We start from the raw sequence: 19808 nt of genomic DNA, 5'->3' as shown, positions 1-19808 counted from the left end.
TTAGGCAGAGCTGTCTTTCAGCTTGCCCTTTTGCGCTTGTCCTCTGAGGCTTGGCCTTTTTCTTGTTTAAATTTTTTTGTTTGTTTATCCCTTTTGGAGAAATCAGCTGGTCTGTGTTAGGAACTGGCCCAAAGGAGATAGAGGCTAATTACCATAATTATTATTGGAGGGCCAAGTTGGAATTTGTACAACCTGAGGTTGTTTGAGGAGAAAAAGGTAGAGAAAAGCCTAGCTCTGGATTCGCAGGAGCTTGAGAAATCCTGTGTTTGCAATGTTTCTGGGCTCTGGGGCAGAATTAGGGACATCAGTGAATAAACAGTGATTCCATACATTTTTATATGTGTTTTTAAGGTGTGTTTTTTTTGTCTTTTTTTTTTTTTTTAATTTGGAAGTGAAGGATGGCCATTCTCTGCCTAGAGAAGCAAAGAGAAAATAAGCCACTCCCTTGGCAGATGGGAGATGTTTCAACTTTTTGGAGCTGGAAGAAGCACGGAGGCACCTTCCAAGCTCCCTGGCTGTAATAACCATTCAGTTGTAACATACAGAAGGGCAGCGCTGGCAAATAACACCACTATACAGTAAGCAGTCATGACTGTTTAGAAAGGATCTTTGTCCTTTTGTCATGTGTTAAACCTGTTCAGAGGACATGTAGCTGATCTGGCTTCTTCAGCTGCGCATAAACATATTTTTGAAACATGCTGAGCTAGTCTACAGGGTCTGGGCCCCTTGAGTATCCTATTGATGCCTCTTTGGCAGGCCCTGTCTCCCATGCAGAGCTCTTGCCAGGTCCTCACTGTGTGGAAATCAGACTATGTGGTGGACACATACCACAGGCTTACTCAGTAAGAAGATAAAGTATTGTCAGGATGTTTCCCTTGACGTAAGAAGTGTTTATACCTACAAGGATATTGTGCAAAACTACAGATTTGGATTACATTCCCTTTACTTCATGATTCCCACCAAAGTATGCAAGGTCAGTTCTGGGTATCTGCAGGAGCAGAACTGTCACCTCAGGAACTTCAGGCTCAATAGATGAGACCCTGTGTAAAGAGTTAGGTGTCTGCTCAGTAGGTTTCTTATTTGATCTACATCCCAGTTTTGCAGTTAGGACCCTAAAGTTAGCCCAAGCCTTTGAGGGAGAAAGTGCACCTAATATTATAAGACCTGCAGTAACATTTTGATTGCTGATGGACTTGGCCATTGGTGCCAGGGGAACTTGTGTCATTTCACAAGGTAATGATGAGGGGGGACGGTGTTGTGCAGCAGAATCGGAAATGTACTGAAGTGGCAGGAAACTTTTGCATGGACACAGAGGAACGAAATCACGAGACTGGTAAGCTACTGTGGCCTCCTGGGCTGCTTGTTGACAGTGTCAACAAGGCGAATGTTGACAGTTTTCAGAGCAGAGCTACTGTAAAAGAATGACCAGGCAGGTGGCTTAAACACGGACTGTTTAACGTGAAGTTAATGTATCACTGCAGCCCGCGGCACTAATACCTTAAACATGAAAAGTGGCCTGTGGCCATTGATGAAGGAGCCAATTTCTGTATTTTGCTAGGTCACACTGGGGAAAATGGAAATGATTGATTTAAGCCTCCAGCACAAACATGGACTTGCCAGATCTCCAGTTGGAGATTTCCACTCTTGGAATAGGCATTGCCTTGCCTAGATGAAATCTTTGGAGCCTGCTGCCAGGTCTTTTGCCAGAATAATTAAATGGGTTGAAAGAACAGCACTGTCATTTGTCTTCTGTTTGATAGCTAGTGGGCATACATCCAAAGCAGCACTAACACAAGATCAGGACTTTTCTCTCCGTTTGAAAAAAAAAAAGAAAAAAAAAAAAGAAAAGAAAAAGAAAAAAACAAAAAAAAAAAAAGAAAAGAAAAGAAAAAAAGAAAAGAAAATGAAAAAAAAAAAAAAAAAAAGAAAAGAAAAGAAAAAGAAAAAAGAAATGTTTTTCTTGAGCTTCAATAGCATGTGCACCAGGCCCAGAGCTCTATGCTGTTGAACAAACTCTGGTACACTCAGCCCAGAAGTAGAGAGAAAGCTTGCATGGCCCAGAGGCTGCTCGTTAGGCAGTTCTTACCTGTCACTGAAGGTTACTGCTGGTAATGCATCATATAGCAATAGAGTACAACAACAAAGTACTGGAGCATCCACTTTGTTTTCCAAGAACAGCTGCTCTGTGTTTTACGAGGCAAAGGAGATGAGGAATATGATTTAATATTACTAAGCATCACAGTTACCCATGTGTTTATTTTTTCCAGACAATATTTAACAGTTAACCAACAGCCATGTGCTGAAAACACTGGCTGGGTCCTGAGAGCATGGATGTGTGGCAGGATTCGATGCCGTATGAATAAGGGCAGGCTGCTGATACAGGAAGGCAGGTTGGTGTCATCTCTCCTGGCCTCCTGCACAGCTCCGGCCAGGCAGCCTTCTCCAAGCACTTCTGTGTAAGCCCCTTGGCCCACCTACAGAAGAAGGCACACCGACCTCTCCTGTGAGTCAAAGGAGAGGATCCACCAATGCCATTAGCAATGTGTACTAGCAATGAGTCATTGTTTGCTTTTGAACTGTGCCTTATGTCTATTTTAAAGTGTCTGGATCTCGCTCGCAGCTATTTGTCTTTCACCGGTGATTTAAAGCACTCGGTAAGTCCCTCTAGTAAAATACAGTAAGATGACTTGGGCTTTTTGCTAAGCCAAACAGACAGACCTTTTAAGTCTCTCACCATCAGACATTTTGGTCAGCCCTCAAGTTGCTTTCTGTGGTTGTTTTCTGCTCTATCTCCATTTTTCCAGTGTCGAAAATTGGCTTTATGAGTGCCAAAGACCGAGTAAAAATCTGATCTTAGCACCGCTGAGGAAGTAGCACAGAGCTGGGCCAGAGCCAAAATGCAGTGGTCAGGGTGCCTGGCTTCCCCTCTTCCCAAAGCTGAGCCCAGCCCAGCTGCCACCTCTCCCAGGAGGTGCCTGAATATTTTATTTTTTCACTGTGATTTAACAGTGGCTGTTTTGCATGCCCAGGGATACAGCAGCCTAGATAGTTTTCAGCAATTTGACTTCTGACTCATTCCTGAGATCAGTGATGGTCCAAAGAGGTCCCCGGGAGGCTCAGCACAGCTGGAAACCCTGAAACCAAGTGGCCAACGGATGGACACAGCTGTGGTGGCACAGAGAAGGAGAAAAATGGAATGGTTTGGGTTGGAAGCGGCTCTTGAATATCAGCTCATCCAACCCCTGCCGTGGGGTTGGGGTGCAGTAAGTAAATAGGCTCTGGATGTGGGGACACCCTGCCCGGATAAATTGCTCTTGCCTCAAGGATGGTGACAGCTCACCAGAGAGAGTGAGTGCTTATATTTGTGATACACAACAGAAAGGCTTTGGCCCCCTTTGCCCCTTGCTGCTCAGTCTTGCATCAAGGTTGCATTTTGAAAGGAGCAGCTTGGGCATCTCCTCTCCAAGAGGAGGACGTGAGCACCTGATAACCCCAAATGGGGCATCCAAACCCCAAAGGGCAGCAGGAGGTGAGTTCCAGCCCCAGCTTTTTTGGCTGATTTGGGGAACCACCAATCACTCAGGCTTCAGTTGTCTTTCTTCTAAGTGCCTCCTGCTTCTGGATGCCAGCACAGGAAAGGGGACGCCTCCAGCCCTTTTTGGAATCTAGGTTTTGGTATGGAGAAGAAATGCATTCATGTTAGAGAGAATTTTTGGATGGATTTATCACTTAGTCCTGTGTTACACTGCAGAGCAGGCACAGCTATTTTGCTGATACCCTTGCACTGTGAATGGTTTGAATTCAGTGTTTTGAGGTATTTGATTTTTGGTTGTCTTTTGTTTATTTGTTTGTTTGGATTTTTTAGTAATTTAAAAGGAACAAATCAGTAAAGTCACCTCAATTAACCCAAGGTAATCTGTGGTGGAATTCTTCATTAAAATAAATAAATAAATACAATTTTAAAAAGGCTGATTTTATAGTGAAGTCTTTGCAAATAAAAGGCCATGCTGGAGCACTTTGAATGTGATTACAGTGACTCACATTTTTAATGGCTTTTTTTTTTTATCTTCAAAATGGCTTTTTTCCAAACAAAGTCCTACAAGGCCTCATATAACAAACAAGGGTTACTGCTCTTTTCCACACATAACATGAAAAATATCCTTCAGCAGAGCGGAGCGAGCTGCAGCCCATCTGCTGTAGCTTGGCGCGGCGCGGCGCAGCTCCCTGACCATTACGCATGCCTCTCGGTAAAGCAAACCACCTGTTTCCTGCGCAAGATTCCGCCTCGAGCCTCCTGAAAGCTTCTCCCAGGGTGAAATCCATCCAAACCGCTGATGGGGGATGACAACCTTGGCATTCCCTTTCGCTGCGTTTGTTGTCGTGCCGGTTGTTGTTCGCTGAAGGGCTCCGTGGACTTTAGTCTTCTTTTCCATCCAGACTAGAAAAGGGCAGGCTGCGCCAGAGATAAATAGGCTCTTACTTTCCTATTTATCATGTCTCCTTGTTCTTCAGCTGTGGTCAGCAAAGTCTTTATTTGAGGGCCCAAAAAGAGCACGTTTGGAACAGAAGGAAAAGGGGAGAGAGAAGTCTTGGGGCACCCGGCCAAGGACCATCGTCCCCTCATCCCCTGTTCAGGGCCTGATGCTGCAGACACTGAGCTCAGCTGAGCCTTACACGAATCCCACTCATGTGAAATCAGTCCTTGTAGGAATCTCAGAAGTATCCCAGGCTTACCAGATGCTTTACCTAGACACTTGCAGAACAGGCAAGCTGTAATTCTGCAAGGGCTGTGCTGAGTAAAAAATGGCATTTTCCCCCAGCTGCTTGCCATCACGCTGGACAGACTGCAGCCAAATATTACACAGTGGGCTCTGAGCATCCTCACATTGGCTTAACCACTGCTGCTTGGAGCAGGTTAGAGACCTTTCATGGCACCCCATCCAACAGCTGCATTGGGAAAGTGCCCTTCAGCCCTGGGCTGAAGCGATGGGCAAGGCTTCAAAGGACACAGCGCTTAAAAACACGTCCTAAGAGAGGTCAGAGTATGCTCTGCTCCAGAGAACCTCTTTGTGGTCGAAACTTTGATATGAAATTTAGAAGTCTGGGTTGAAATGCTGTCCCAATCTGAACTGGAGACTGCTAGCCATGTCTTCATTAACTGGACGAACTGGGGGGCAGCTGGGGGGCAAGGACTCCTGCTGGGCCCTGCCCCTGCTGCTGCATCCAGAAGGTGCTGTGGTGGCACTTCATGTAGCAGCTGGGTCTTGTCTTGGGACTGCCTGGGTTCACATTGCTGGGACGGCGTCACTGACACAACAGGCCAAATCTGCTCGGTTGTGGTAGCACTAAGTGTCAAAGAGACATGTGAAGAGAAGCAACCCCAAACCCAGTGGGTAATTCCTCTGGAGACTGAGGTGGCCAAATGCTAACATGTCCCTGGAAAGGCTTGTAGCTTCTCCACCTCAGACTGAGGAGTCCCCAATATGGTGAAGATTTCACAGCATCCCCCTGCTCCAAAATGAAGGTGCTTCACTCTTGCATGGAAATTAAAATGCGTCTTTCCTCCTACATTAGAAAGAACAGAGATGCAGTGCTGTTGTTTTGTTAAAAATATACAGCTTTCACTACATTTTTCTCTAAAGAAGCTAAACTGTATTGTTAAACTGACTGAATATAAATAACCACCAGCAGCTGCTTTCACCTCATTTGAAAAATTTCAGCTCAGAAGGTAAAAATTTGGCAGAGTTTTATAATCAGCTCAAGATACGATCTTATAATGGAGGACAAAGCAGTGCTGCCAGCTGTGCCTAAGATCAGGATATTTGCCTTCTTGAAATAAAATCATTTGGAGGAAAAGGCATTCTGGATTAGTCTATTTAACTGGGTACTCATGTAACATTTGGCCAGGTTAATAACTCAGAGATACCAGCCTTATCACGTGCTCATGGGCGTGCAACATGTCGTGCCACTTTGTGCTCAGAGCACGCCTTTTCATTTCTTCCTTAGAGCCAGAAGTTGTGCACCGTGCAGTAAATATCACCAGGAGTAGAAAAAAAAATACTTATTTGCTGTGCGTAAGTAATCCTTCTAATGTAAAAATAATAATAATAATCATCATCATCATCATCATCACAGATTTAAAATGTGTCATCACTAAACATCGGCTAAGACAAAATCGTAGCTAAAGTATGCATTAAGTCTGGCTGGCAAGAACTCAAGCCTGTATTAATTAATAAAGCTAAGTGGTGGCTTTAAGCACAAGCCACCAGCAGGCCCAGGCTGCAGTTGGGGCTGGATGAAGTAAGGTAACTCCTGCAACACACTGCAGTAAAGCCTTGTTTGAGATGATCTAAACAGAAACCTACAGGAATGTGCTGAAATGTGATAGGAAGAGTTTCTGCTCTGCAGAAAGCTTGTAACTCTGCTTCAGCACATGTTGGCAGGTACAAGGCTGGTAGGAACCTTATCTCTCTGGAGTGACCAGTCCTGTTGGCCCTGCAGTCCCTCTGTTTGCCTTTCATAGCAGGGCTTTGGGCCATTCCTGTGACCCCAGAGAAGGCAAAGGCACCAGATCAGTGAGCAGTGAGGACACCAGTTTGACCCTTCAGCACAAATTTGTGTTGTGCCCCTCCTGTGTTGAGGCTCCCCTCCATCCTTTCGGGTCTCTCTGCTCACGGCCTGTGCGTTGGGTGCTCGGTGGTGGCTGGGCAGGGCCTGCGGGTGTGACCACAGCGCAAACAATTCACTGAGATAAAAGGCAGCACGGACCCAGGATTAAAAAGGTTTAGATCTACCATACAAATGTGTCTGGAATTACAGCTTCCAGCCAGACTGGTGACTCTGCTGTGGAAGTCTTACGCTCCATAATCTGATGTAGCTGCTACACTCGGCCTTGGCTTCTTGCAGCTGTAAAGCTGCAATGTGAACCTCTGCGCATACCAGAAAGCATTTCCTCTCCGTATAGCAGAGCTGTGGGGAAGGGAAAAGACTTGCCCTTGAGCCCAGGCTGTACAGTAGCTGAGGTATTCCAGGAGCAATGTTTATACTGGAAGAGCCAACCCAGCCTACTGCAACAGCGGTAGTAAGGACTCCAGCAGCATCGGAGATGGTGTCCAGGAGTGGAGCAAGATCGTATAAAACTGCTGTTTTTCACTACAGCACTGTCACATCTAGTATGCTTCATTCATGAGCATTAAGTACCTGGTGGAAGATGGAAGCCTGACGTATTCTAAAGAGTCCAGACAATGTATGAGGCAGATATTTTGAGACTTCCCAAGCAAATAAAATAGTAGACATGCTTCTTCAAAGTAGTGTTTCTCCACGCCTTTTAATCCAATGATCCCCAGACTTTTTGAAAGACTAAGCTGCAGGCTGCCTGAGCAGTCTTAATGCAGTGGTCTTCATGAATAATCAACTAAAAATTAGGCCACCCTTTGAATGTTGTGACAACATGTGTGTGTGGGTTTGGGCATTTTAGGGGTGGGTGAGATAGTGGGGAGAGTTGCTTTGTTTTAGAGTGATCTCACAAGCCATTTTCTGAAGCCTTTCAGACCACGAATGGTCCCCAGAGCACAGGTTGAGAAATACTATCCCAAGGACACTTGTGCAAAATAAAATCTCAGAGCAGAACTGCATTGTTCCCAAAAGCTGCCGAGTTCATGAGGGATTGCTCAGAGAGCAGGGGGGTGGTTAGACCTCTCCATTGTTATTCACAGCTCTAATTTACAGCTAAACAGAAAATACTGCTCTAATTGTTGTCAGAGTGAAGGGAATATTTAAATCCCAATGCAAATGTAACCCATGCTGTTCTTCTGCAAGCATTAGTGGAAGGCCTGAGATCTCCTGGGTGTTCCCATGAACTATAGAATCACAGAATGGTTTGTGTTGGAAGGGACCTTAAAGACAATCCACTTCCAATCCCCCTGCCTTGGGCAAGGATGCCACCCACTAGATCAGGTTGCCCAAAGCCCCATCCAGCCTGGCCTTGAGCACCTCCAGGGATGGGGCATCCACAGCTTCCCTGGCAACCTGTGCCAGGGCCTCACCACTCTCTGAGTGAAGACCTTCCTCCTAATGTCTAATCTAAACCTACCCTCTTTTAATTTAAAGACATTCCCCGTTGACTTATCCCTACACCCCCTGACAAAGAGTCCCTCCCCAGCTTTCCTGTAACCCCCTTTAGGCACTGGAACGTCACTGTAAGGTCTGCCCGGGGCCTTCTCTTCTTCAGGCTGAACAACCCCAAGTCCCTCAGCCTGTCTTCACATGAGAGGAGCTCCAGCCCCTTGGTCATCTTTGTGGCCCTCCTCTGGACTCACTCCAACAGGTCCATGTCCTTGTGCTGGGGGCCCCAGAGCTGAATGCAGCACTCAGTGTGGGGTCTCACGAGAGCAGAGCAGAGGGGGACAATCACCTCCCTCACCCTGCTGGCCACGCTGCTTTTGGTGCAGCTCAGGATGCAGTTGGCCTTCTGAGCTGCAAGTATGAACTAGAGTAGAGTCAGAGCTGATACATTAAATGCCTTGTGTGCTCAGGCTGACTTTGGTTCATTGTTGATCAGTGTGTGCAAGAAGTGGGAGTATAGTTTCTGTGAAAAGTTGCATTAGCAATCAGCAGTGTAAGAGCATCCCAAGAAAGAGAAGTAGGTGGGCAACCAAAGATATGGACTCCTAAAAAGTGCCAGGCTTTTTAATGGTTTTGGTTGGTTGGTTGGTTTCTTTTTTTTTTCATTGGCCTTTTGAGAGTCTGGGAACATTTTCTTAGTACGTGAGTGAGAGATGCCTCATGGAAGAGACATAAAAGGATAGTCTGACTAGAATCAGTACTCCTCCAACGTTGACAAATTTCCTATTCCTGAATAGTAAAAAAATGCAAATATTGAGGAGTCTCCTTTCGGCACCTACAATGGTCTTGCTCTTCTGTTCCTTTTGAGGAGCACTTATGAAAGATAACTCTTTTCCCCTTGTCAGTAAGAAAGCAATAAAATTACAGTCATCTGAAAAATACTGGCAGTAGCTCTGAAAAGGGATAACACAAGAGTATGCCAAAGAATAAAAGGGGAAAATGAAATTTTTGTTATAGTCGGCTATGTGTTTAAGATAACTAAATTCCTCCAGGCGAATAAAGCATTTATCATCATGAATGTCAAAATTTCCAATGGTAACCTTCATTAAGTCTCTTCAAAAGTCAACCATCAACACCCACACGGTTTAGGAGTCTGAACAGCAAAACCAATAATAAAACCAGTAGGTGTAATAATCACTGCTGTTCTCTCTCCCCATCACTTTCTCTATATAAGTGTGTGTATGTGCGCGCACAAAACAGACATAAATCTAGTAAAGAGCAGGCCTTGCTTGTCTCTGCTCAGATCATGCATCGATGACTCAAAAATATACAATTCTGAGAAAAAGAGAATTCATCCTTCTCCCTTACTAATGATGCTATCCATCTCCCTGTAGTAAGAACTTTCTTTTCCCTGCCCAAACCATCACTTAAAATATTTTTGTACTAAAACATGTTTTAATTTGTATTTGGAGTAAGCATTCTCCAGCAGGTTTGGGTGGTCAGCTGTGGAGTTCATTTGGCTCCCATGAAGTTATTTGCAAAGGAAAAAAAGGGTTGTAACAAGTGATTTCATGTTTCTTCAAAGATTATTTTCTTGATAATGTTATACAATAAACTCCTAATAGCTGGTTTATAGGCCAGCTCTACAAGACAAACAGACCAGCTATACAAGAGAAACAGTGAACAAATCGGCCTGGCCAAGGAAAGCTTCCCTAAGATAATTAAAAACACCTCATGCCTTCATTGTGAGAAAGAAGACAGCTTTCAAAATGTTTATCTTAGAGCTAAAATACAGGTCCCAAGTCTGAGTTTGAAAAGCAGTTGAAAAACATTTGGCCCCAGTGAGGCGCCAAGGGCGCGCAGCTGAAGTGCTGGGGAGCGGTAGGTGGGCCGTGCACATGGGGCCACGGGCGAGCCAAGACGGCCCGGGTAGAGGTGGGCAGGGACCTGCTTCATCTCATCCCTGTGCAGCCTCACGTCCTTGAGAGACACACTCCCCAGGCCTCAGGGGTACCCTCCACCCAGCTATCTCAAAGCCCCTCCTCACACGAGGTGCCCCGTGAGCTCACCCCATCGCCCTCAGCCTCTCGGTTTGCTCTTGCTTTGCTCTTCCCTCATCCTTCCACCCCTGTGGATGACCACGCGGCAGCGCTCCCAGCTCCTTCTCCTCTCCTGCACTTCATCGTCGTGTCTTCCCTGGAGCATTCCACACCTCTGAGGCCTCCAAGTTTCTGCTGTGCAGCAGAAGGGCTCCTGCAGCTCACCTCACGCCTCGCAGGCAGCTCCCGATATCTGAAATGTACCTTTTCTCCCAACACGTCCTTCTCCTTCTGTTGCTTCTCCTCACATTGGCTTCTTGTCAGTTATTTAGGCAATGCCTTCCATGAAAAACTAGGGTGAGAACAGAGGTCGACGTGGTAAAACGGCTTTGATCACAACCTTGCTTTCAGTCCCAAACTTTATGAAACTGCCACCTCTTGGTTCCAGATCTCCAGGCGGTGCGGCTGCTTGCAACTCTGTGGTTTTGTTTATTTTGGCACCTTTCCTTAACAAGAAGAAAGGAAGCAAAGTTCAGCCATTACTGAGTGAGCGGGAAGTGAAAAAAAAAAAAAAATCCTTTCCTCATTATAAAAATATACTAAGACCTTCTCCCTGCCTTCCCCCATGCTTCAAGCAAGACTTCAAAGCAAAAGGCAGTCTCAGGCAGTGACACTTGCCATGGAAATATGTTCGTGGAGTGCAGCACGGGGCTGGGTCCCGGAGGACATTTTTGTTGTTGACTTGACAGTTACAAGGATTTGGAAATCGCCTAATGAGCATGTGCAGTAGGGTGTTATTGTCTCGCAAACTCATTAAACCTGCACCTGGAGCATTTATGTGCAGCAAACGGCCACGTGCAGAACTGCTGTCTCCAGAAATGGCCCGAGGAAGCCAAAGGGCTGGAAAGGACAAATCCCATGCGCTGGGAGAGCTCCTGCCGAGTTCAAAATGGTATAGTAGTGCTGTAAGTCTCCCCACAGCACGTTTGTCCATCCGTTTGGGGTGGATGGGGACTTGGCTGAAGCGTGTGGGCCAGCTCCTGCTCCCTGAGTAAGTTCTGCAGGTGCCATCTGCAGGTTCTGTTGGGCTGCACAACATGAACTGTGCTCCCAAGGAAAAGGGAAGCAAGTTGGACTTGTAGTCAGACAACATAGTCACAGTGGAATTATAGTTATGAAGGCTTATTTCTGGGAAGCTGGGAATAATAGGTTCCAATAAACAACACGAGGACACAATAAATGCTGGCCACTACTGCTCTTTAGGGGGATTTACACAGAAGAGTGGCATCTTGGTACAGGGATCATCTCTTATTTGTGTCTCTTACTCTCTTTTGGCTCAGATCAAGTGTAGTATCTCATTTTATTAAATGCCTGATTTCTCCACACTGCACTATGTGCCACTAAGTGGCTTTGTTGAGCCAGGAGATGGCACAAAAACCCTGATCTCCTGCAAGACCTCTGAGCCATCACTGTGACTCATCAGCTGCACTAGGAATAGCATGCAACATCCAAGGGGAAGATTAAAAGACTACATTTGTGAAAAAAAAAAAAAAAAAAAAGAAAGAAAAAAAAAGTTACGAAAGTTTCAGATGCAGTGAGAAGAATTTCCGGGGCCGAGAATCATGTGCTGGATATCTTCCAGCAGTGAACTACCAAATTTGCAAAAGATGGGCAACATCAGCAATGCAACCAGGTCATTATCGTGTCTTTGGCCACAACCAGGTGGCCAGAGCAAAGGGCAGGAACGCCTGCATCTAGAAATTGTAGTTTAGTGAAAGTGTTGATGATCTCCTTATCAAGAGTCAAGGTTTCTAGGAACACTCTCTTCTAGGAAGAACATAGCGTTGTCTCATAAAATAAAAGGTGGGGCAGGGGGATGCGTCACCAAATTGTAAGGGTGAACACCAGGGCAATGTCTCCACTTGCTTATGTGCTTACTATTGACAAGCTAACACTCCATGAAAGCCAGACTTAAGCCTTCAAGACACACGAGACATGAATAACCTTGCACATGTCTGAAGTTAAGAGGCAACCTTGTTTGTTGCATGATTAGCAGCTAAGGCTCAGGCACATTCGTTACAGCAGTTACTTGCAGACTGAGCAAAACATGAATACAAAGCTGATAATTTCCACAATATGTTCAAGGTCTGCAGCAATACGGGAAAGGGTCAAAATGGATGGTGGCAAGTAGTGGGGAAAAGGTCATGAGAAAAAAAAAAATGAGGGAAGAAAATTGCAATAGCAGAAAAACAGGGCATGACCCTACCATTTGGCAAAGTTACAGAAACCTTAACCTTTGGAAATGCTATTAGTTCATTGCTGTTGGAAAGTTGGCTAGAAACGCAACATTCAGGACTGACTCCATTCTAGGGTTTCTGCTGCGCTAAGCACAGTAACACATGAACACACCTCCCCTCTCAGAGGCACGCTTGCAATGAGCAGTCACTAAATACTGTGTTATTCCTAATATTTTGCAACCCTAGGCAACCAACCACTGACTCTGCTCTGCGTGACACAGCCTGGAAGAACCAGATAGTCTAGAATCAATTTGCTACTCCAGTTGAGTTTGATTTTATGATCTTAACACTTGTCATTTGGGGAAGGAACAAAATATTCACTGTTCCCAGGGTATGTAATGCTACTGGGAAGCCATAAATTTTAATTCAGTGCTTTATTTCCCTCATGAAGAGATGTTGCTCATATGTGCTGTCACAGCTGGGGGTTCCTCATTTTTTTCTCGAGTTGCTTGTCCCTTCATTAAGCTGGAGTATGCTCAGAAGCACGACAGCTTTTGTTTCTATCAGTGATTGATGTTATAGTGAGAGTTTTGGTTTGGTTTTCTTGGACCAGGAATTGTTTCACATGAGCATATTCTGCTGGATGAGCCGGCACTCCTCAGTCCTGGCTCCCTCTCCCAGCTCTGCCAATCGCTATTTTTTGTCCTTCAGCATCCGGCTTGAATTTGAAGTGGCAGGAAATGGAGATGGATGGTTTTATTCTTCAGAGGGAAGGAGTCAGTTCAGTGCACATGCTGGTGCCCAAAAGAGACTTAGAGAAGAGGAGCATCCAGCAAGTTTATCCAAGGATATTCGAGGTCTTAGAAGTGTAACCAGCTGGATTTAATGGAAACAGATTTTTTTTTTCAAAATATTTGCATTTTAAATTTAAATTAATTATTTTAATTTATTGTGAAACCATAATCTCATTGAGTTTTCTCTAAGATATATTGCTTCATATCTGGGGGAAAAAATACGTAAAGGGTCTAAAGGGTCAGGGAAAATGTCTGCCTTTCATTTCCCACCCTCATATTTTCTTCTTGAAATGATTTTACCCTGATAAAAAAACAAAGGTATGTACAGAAAAACATCCAGTTAGTTAAAGCGTGCCTACTGCGGTCTATCAGCAAAGATAGGCGATACCCTAAAGGAATGAATTTTTAATGATGACAATCAAAGTTCAAAGGGGGATTCTTTTAAGGGTTTTCGATTATTTTATGATGCGGGATAAAATATATATCCTGTCCTCGAGGTCAGAAGCCATGTTGAGCTCCCGTTTGAGAAGGAGAGTTGAACTTCAGTCAGGAGATCGGCTGAAGTTTTTAATGCGTTTCCATACTCACTGGTCTTAACATTTTGAGGACTGAAAAGATGGAAACAGATACTGCAACTTGAATGTTTTCTCCAAGCCTGGGTCCCCACAGACTAATTTACATTCTTGAAAATATGTAAATTAATTTTACAAATGGATCTGGATGAGAATCAGCTTTTAATGGTCATCAATTTAATGACCTTGCAGATAGAGGAGGTCACCTCTCTTGCTTCTTAATAAATTCTGAAATCCAGCTGACAGTGGAGCTCAGCGTCTCAAATGGCGAAAGGGAAGTTATTATTTTTGGTGGGGTTTTTTGTTCCCGTCCCCGAAGACCACATGAAACCTGGCTACTGTCCTGGGACTTCTAGTTCAAGTTATTGTCTTTGTAGTCCCTGGAGTTAACCTAATAGCCTGGGATCCTGCCTGTAGAAAACATTTGGAGAAAAATGAATTTATGGTGTATTTCCTGCATATTTTTGATAGCTACTTGGCCAGACTAACAGCATCCCTCCTCGTACTGTGGGACAGTAATCTTTCAGCTTTTGATGGCCTTTTACAAAAGGAAGTCTGACTAAAAAGTACACAGTATTTCAAAATGAAGGCCAAGATTTACTCGGAGTAGAACCAAAATGGATTTTACAGCATAAACATGGCCTTTCCCTCCGCTGTGGTCTCCACTACACTGGAACAGGAAAGTTGTCATAAAGAAACCATCCCACACGAAACTAAACGGTGAGGGCGCTGCCTGCATGGCTGGAGGAAACTCAGCAGAGAACCTAGAGCAAGTACCTGAGGACAACCAGAGCAGGGGCAGCAGACCCAAACCTCCCATGAGTTGAGGTCTGCTTTGGGGTTGTGGCAAGCTGCAAACTGCTGGTTTGAAATACTGTATTAAAACAGAAAAATATCTGTCAACTTCAACAATTCAAGTTCTCTAGCATTGTGAATAAATAAGTAGAAAAAAATGAAAAAAAAATGGAAAAAAAAAAAAGAAAAAAATGAGAGTCCACCTTTCAAACCCTAGCTGGGATGCCTGAGGCACTGCAGGCAGACCAGGATACAGGACCTGGTGCATCTTTGTGCCTGGTTTAAAAATGTAAATGAAGAACATCTTCCCCCCAAAAGATATCTACAGTATTTTAATGTTTTTTATGTTCTGTGCTATCAGATAGCACACTATTTGTACTGGCCTTTCTTGGGACTACCGCTTTTCTGTTGTGATCTGTTTTACTACATCTGCACCATTATTTCTACAGCACACCCACGGGCTGCAAGGATGCCTTCCTTCACAGCAGCTGAACTTGCGGCATTTTTACAAGTTAAAACATAGCATGCTATCCAAACTACCTTTCTAAATAAAGAGAAAACTCAAGTTTCAAACCACAGCGCTTTTACCAAGGGAGATTAAAACCATCTCTGGCTTTGGAGGTTTTAATTTTAAAGCTGCGTCAAGCCTCTTCTGCTCCTCAGGCAATCAAAGAGAAGAATTATTTGCATTGCCTACTCCAAGGGAAGAAGTGATTTAAATGTACTTTCATTAGAAAGCCTCTTACCGTGTGCAGCACGTGTGGTTACCCATGTGCAAGCACTTGCACAGTAACAACTGGCGACAATGGTGAGTTCCTGCCTCACACCAGCGAGCTGCACAGCAAAAAGGGCTTGAATGCATATGATGTGAGAAACTAGTCTGCAGGCAGGGCAGGCTTCCTATTTTCTGGCTATTTCTGGTTGTGTTGGACAACTTAAAAAGGAGTTAAACTAGTCTTCTGTGTGTCTGCTAACCTAAAAAAAAAGGGGGGGGATTTTTTTTTCTTCTTCTTTTTTTGGCAAATAAATCCAGAATGCCTGAATCGGTATCTTCACACTACTTGTTAGACTCACCCTTACTTCTCCAAAATCTGAGGAGTCAGGAGCTTCACCATCAGCACAGCAGGGTTGGGTTTCCACAGCTTTCAACAGAGAGTTGCTTTGCTCCACATACAAATTCTTTGATTATGCTCAAGTGCCCAGCTACCTGCATGCACCATCGGGCAACATCCAGCTTGGGTGCTGAAACCTCCTCCATCCCACGGTGACACTTTAGGAGCTACAGAAATGTATAGACTTGGAGTTGCTGTTTAAAAGTCACGTCACTGTGTGTTTCCCACCCTAAATTCTTGAAGGGACTAATAGAAGCTATCTCTAGTGTTTGTTTTTTTATTTTTCTCTAATGCTTACAAATCATTAACACCTCAAAGTATAGAAGCTCAGAGAACGTCTTTAAAGGACTAACAGAAACTACATTTAATTTACTTTTAAGACTTTCACTGGACTACTATTTTATTAATGCACTAATGGTTATTTTCATCTGCTTCCCTTTGAAAAAAAATCTGGTTGCAGTTCTTAGCTAATTTGATGTGTTTTTTGTGATATCAGTTAGAACCCCCTTGATATATTTGCCAATAAATTTACAAGAATTATTGCACTGTAAAAATATCCCAAGAACCTGGATGCAATTGATTCCTGTAAGACAAAATGTCTTACAGGAAAATAAATGATCTATAGTTAGCCCTTTAATCCCTATTGGCCCATATCAAAACCACTTCCACATGCACCTTAGAAAATAAATTAATAAAAAAATCAGTGTTAAATATTAGTTCGAAAGGTGTATTTTTAATCAAATATTTACAATTTTCTTCTCTCTGCATGTATTCTGGATTTGTTGAGCGCCAAAGAAGAGCATCAGACTGTTGTGTGCGATCTTTCTTTCTCACCCAACTCATTCAAAGCCTTTGAGCACATTTAGCATGAGTGAAACCGCCTTGGATGACACCTGTTACAACTCAAATGAGATTTTTGGGGGAAGTATATATGTGATATAATAATCTCTGATGAGGATATGTATTTACCACTGATCACAACAGTAGACAAGTAGGATGCATAGGATGCATCCTGTAGGTTATTTCTGAGATAGCTTTTATCTTTTGAATAATAAATTCTATATTATGGGTTGTGCCTGCTAGAATTGCTTTCGCTTCATGCTTTTAATAAAAGACAGAAGAGGGGGAAAGAGAGGGGAAGAGGAAGGGAAAAGGGAAAGAAGGAGAGTGAAGGAAGGGCATTTCTGGTATTACCCAGTGAGACAGAAGAACAAAACTAGAAATTAACAGAAATAATGTGAGAAAGAGTCCCAACGGGCACAGTGGCTTAAGGATGCGTGAGCCCTCCGACCCATCACAACTGTTGCATTGTTTTTAAAATAAAGCAGTTTGTGGGCTAAAAAATAGGATGCTGAAAAAAGGACTGAGCTGAAAGAAATGGCCTTTCTCATCACGCCTATTATTTGAGCTTCTTGACATCAACTGAAATAATGAATTACACCATCCTCTCTAGAAATCACAGCAAATCCTCACATATTTGGATCATGAAATTTCATTCAGACTGCTCTTTCAGTCTCTGCTTTATTCTTGCTCTGTCCTGGCCATCTTTTGATTTCTGTTTGTTGAGAACCTGGCTTAGCTGTGCAAGGCTGCCACGTTAGCAGTGCTGCAGTGAGCCTGTGAATCAAAAGACAGCTAGAATGGGTCAGGCGAGCTGATGATAGTACAAGCTTTGCATGTCTTTAGAGTATCCTAATTTTTTTTTTTTTTAATATTATTTTGTATAGGCATTCTTCATTCTACAAAATGTACTGCCTTGCTTCAAGACAAGGCCTGACGCAGTAAATGAAAGCTGTGTTTTGTCTATCCTATTTGTCACCCTGCTTTCTTTACAAACTACCTTGAACTCGTTATTTTGTCCAGGGACAAGTAGGCTCTGACTTTCAAAGCTGCCACAAAATGGCTTCAGCACGTCTCATTTCAGTTTTCAATCCTCTTGCAGGGATTTGATGAGACCCACGTTCCCGAAGAAGAGTTTTAGTACAGCTGAGTTGGATTTGCAAGAGGTAAACTGCAGGTACTGTTCGGATTGCTGACCTCTGGGAAGAGCATTTAGAAGCAGGGGACTGTGGGGCTTTGCCTTTTCTTTTTTTTAAACATTTTATTTTGGGGAAATAAAACAAAGCTATTGCTTTTCTGCTTTTCTCAGTCTTAGCACTTCAGCCATGTGCCTCTGGTAGTTTATCTCCCCCCAGCTCTGTTCCTTCTACCTACCTCACAGGAACACGTGAGCGGATCACGTTTGACATGTCTGGCTCTTCCAGACTCGGAGCACTGAAAGCAAACCGTGCTGCTGCATCTGACTACCCTCTGTGCGTGTGTGTGCCACGAGCCCCCAGGGCTTACACCTCCATCATGTCACCCTGCCGATTATTTTCCCAGCTTGGTTTCAGCAACCCCAGCTGCCTTTCTGCCAGGTAACTTCTTCCAGTCCTTACACGCTGCTAAACAAACCCATTGCCCTGGACCTGCTCTGAACTTCCTTAACAAACACACGGTGGGCTGGCAGCGGTCCCACAGCACCTCATTCCCCTCAGTAATCACCGCTCTCCTCTGCAGCCTCATTTTCTGGATCTGCAGTGGCGAGGTATGCGCATCTCAGAGTCGCAAGGCACTCAGCTTGGTGGGTCCATTAGTCCCTGCCGGCTCTCTTCGTCTACCAGGCAACTACCATGGTCCAGGCTGGGAGAAAACCCTTTGCCAGGTGAATCTCGAGCACAGTGTTTGTTCAGATGCTCTAGGGGAGCGGTATGCAAAGCTACACAACCAGGCAGTAGCAGTCAAGCTCTTCAGTGCTACAGATAACGCCAGAATTGCCTTCTGTGCTTCCCCTCGGCTTCCAAAAGCTCTTGGAAGCCAGGAATGAGAGCTAAGGGTTTGTGCTGGCATCCATTTTGAGAGTTATCTGGAGAACAGCATGGGAGCCGGACAGTTTATGAGTTTGTTGTGTTTTTTTTTCACTGGGTTTGAGTTTCCTGGGTTCCCGAAAATGCCTGTGTATCAGAGCTCATGGGAGCCGATCCAGATGCTCTGGGGCAATTAACCAAAGGGTAGTAACTGCAATGAGATACAGCCTAAGAACAGATGTGTGCCACAACCTACACCTGATTCAACATGATGAACACAGACGTAGTGTCCAGCTGACAAAGAGATAACACAGGCTTAATTATCCACAGTTTGATTATCCAGTGTTGACACGGTTTTTATGACTAAGTCACCCTTGAGACACTCCGAATCTGGAAATCCCAACCACAGATAAAAATTTCCTTGCAGCTACATAAAGTCACAGTGTTTTTCTGACAAACTTTGGCTGCGAGTTTTGAGCATTTTTAACTTATCGGGCTTGCAGAGCATTTTACAAGGAGAGTGAAGTCTTGAGGCATAAATCATCGACTTAAAGGAAAACAACTGTGTAACAATATTACAAGATATACAGAACAGGATGCACTTGGATTCCAGTTTCTGTTCATTGGCTCAGCAGAGAGGAGGATCATAAATCAGAAAGAGAGAATGGAAATCAAAGAAAAGTAACAGGAAGTGTCAAAATGAAAACCTGGCAGAAATTACCAATAGGAGGAAAAGAAAAAAGACTCCAGATGTTTAAAAGAAAAAAGAAAAAAAAAAAAAAAAAGATTCAGTGAACAAAAGATCTACAAGCAGAAAAGAAGCAAAAATGATAGCTTGGGTGGGGGGCTTCTCCTCATTCTTTCTCACGTACAAGTGAGGTCTAGGGAGGCAAGAAAATATGTATCTGAGGAGATGGGGGAGGCAAGGGGGGAAATAGCCATATAAACATCACCTCCCCTCCTTTCTTCCCATGAAGCACAGCTCTGGAAACTCTGATCCTAGAAATATTTCAATTGAGCTCACAATTCAAAAGGTTCATTAAATCCAGGATTATTACCATGAGAGAACTTGATCAGAGCAGCCAGACTGTAATGTTTAAGGGGTTCTTTATTTCCACATACCTACGTGCTGCGGAGCTCGGAGTCACATGGCGAGCATGTGAAGCCCGGACCCGCAGAGCCCCAAGCCTTTTCCTCTGGGGCCATCTACCGGCAAAGCAAAGCAAAACGGTGCTGGACCAGCTTCTCGCCGTGTTCCTGCCATGGTCACTTCATCAGGTGCACTAAGGGAGGGTGCTCATAGAGTTAAGGTACTCTAAAGCCTTCCTCCAACAAAAAACTCCACCCAA

The sequence above is a fragment of the Anas acuta genome, chromosome 2 (assembly GCF_963932015.1).
Source record: "Anas acuta chromosome 2, bAnaAcu1.1, whole genome shotgun sequence".
In the NCBI taxonomy this organism is placed as follows: Eukaryota; Metazoa; Chordata; class Aves; order Anseriformes; family Anatidae; genus Anas; species Anas acuta.
The sequence above is the reverse complement of the archived record's forward strand: the minus strand, read 5'-3'. Positions refer to the sequence as shown.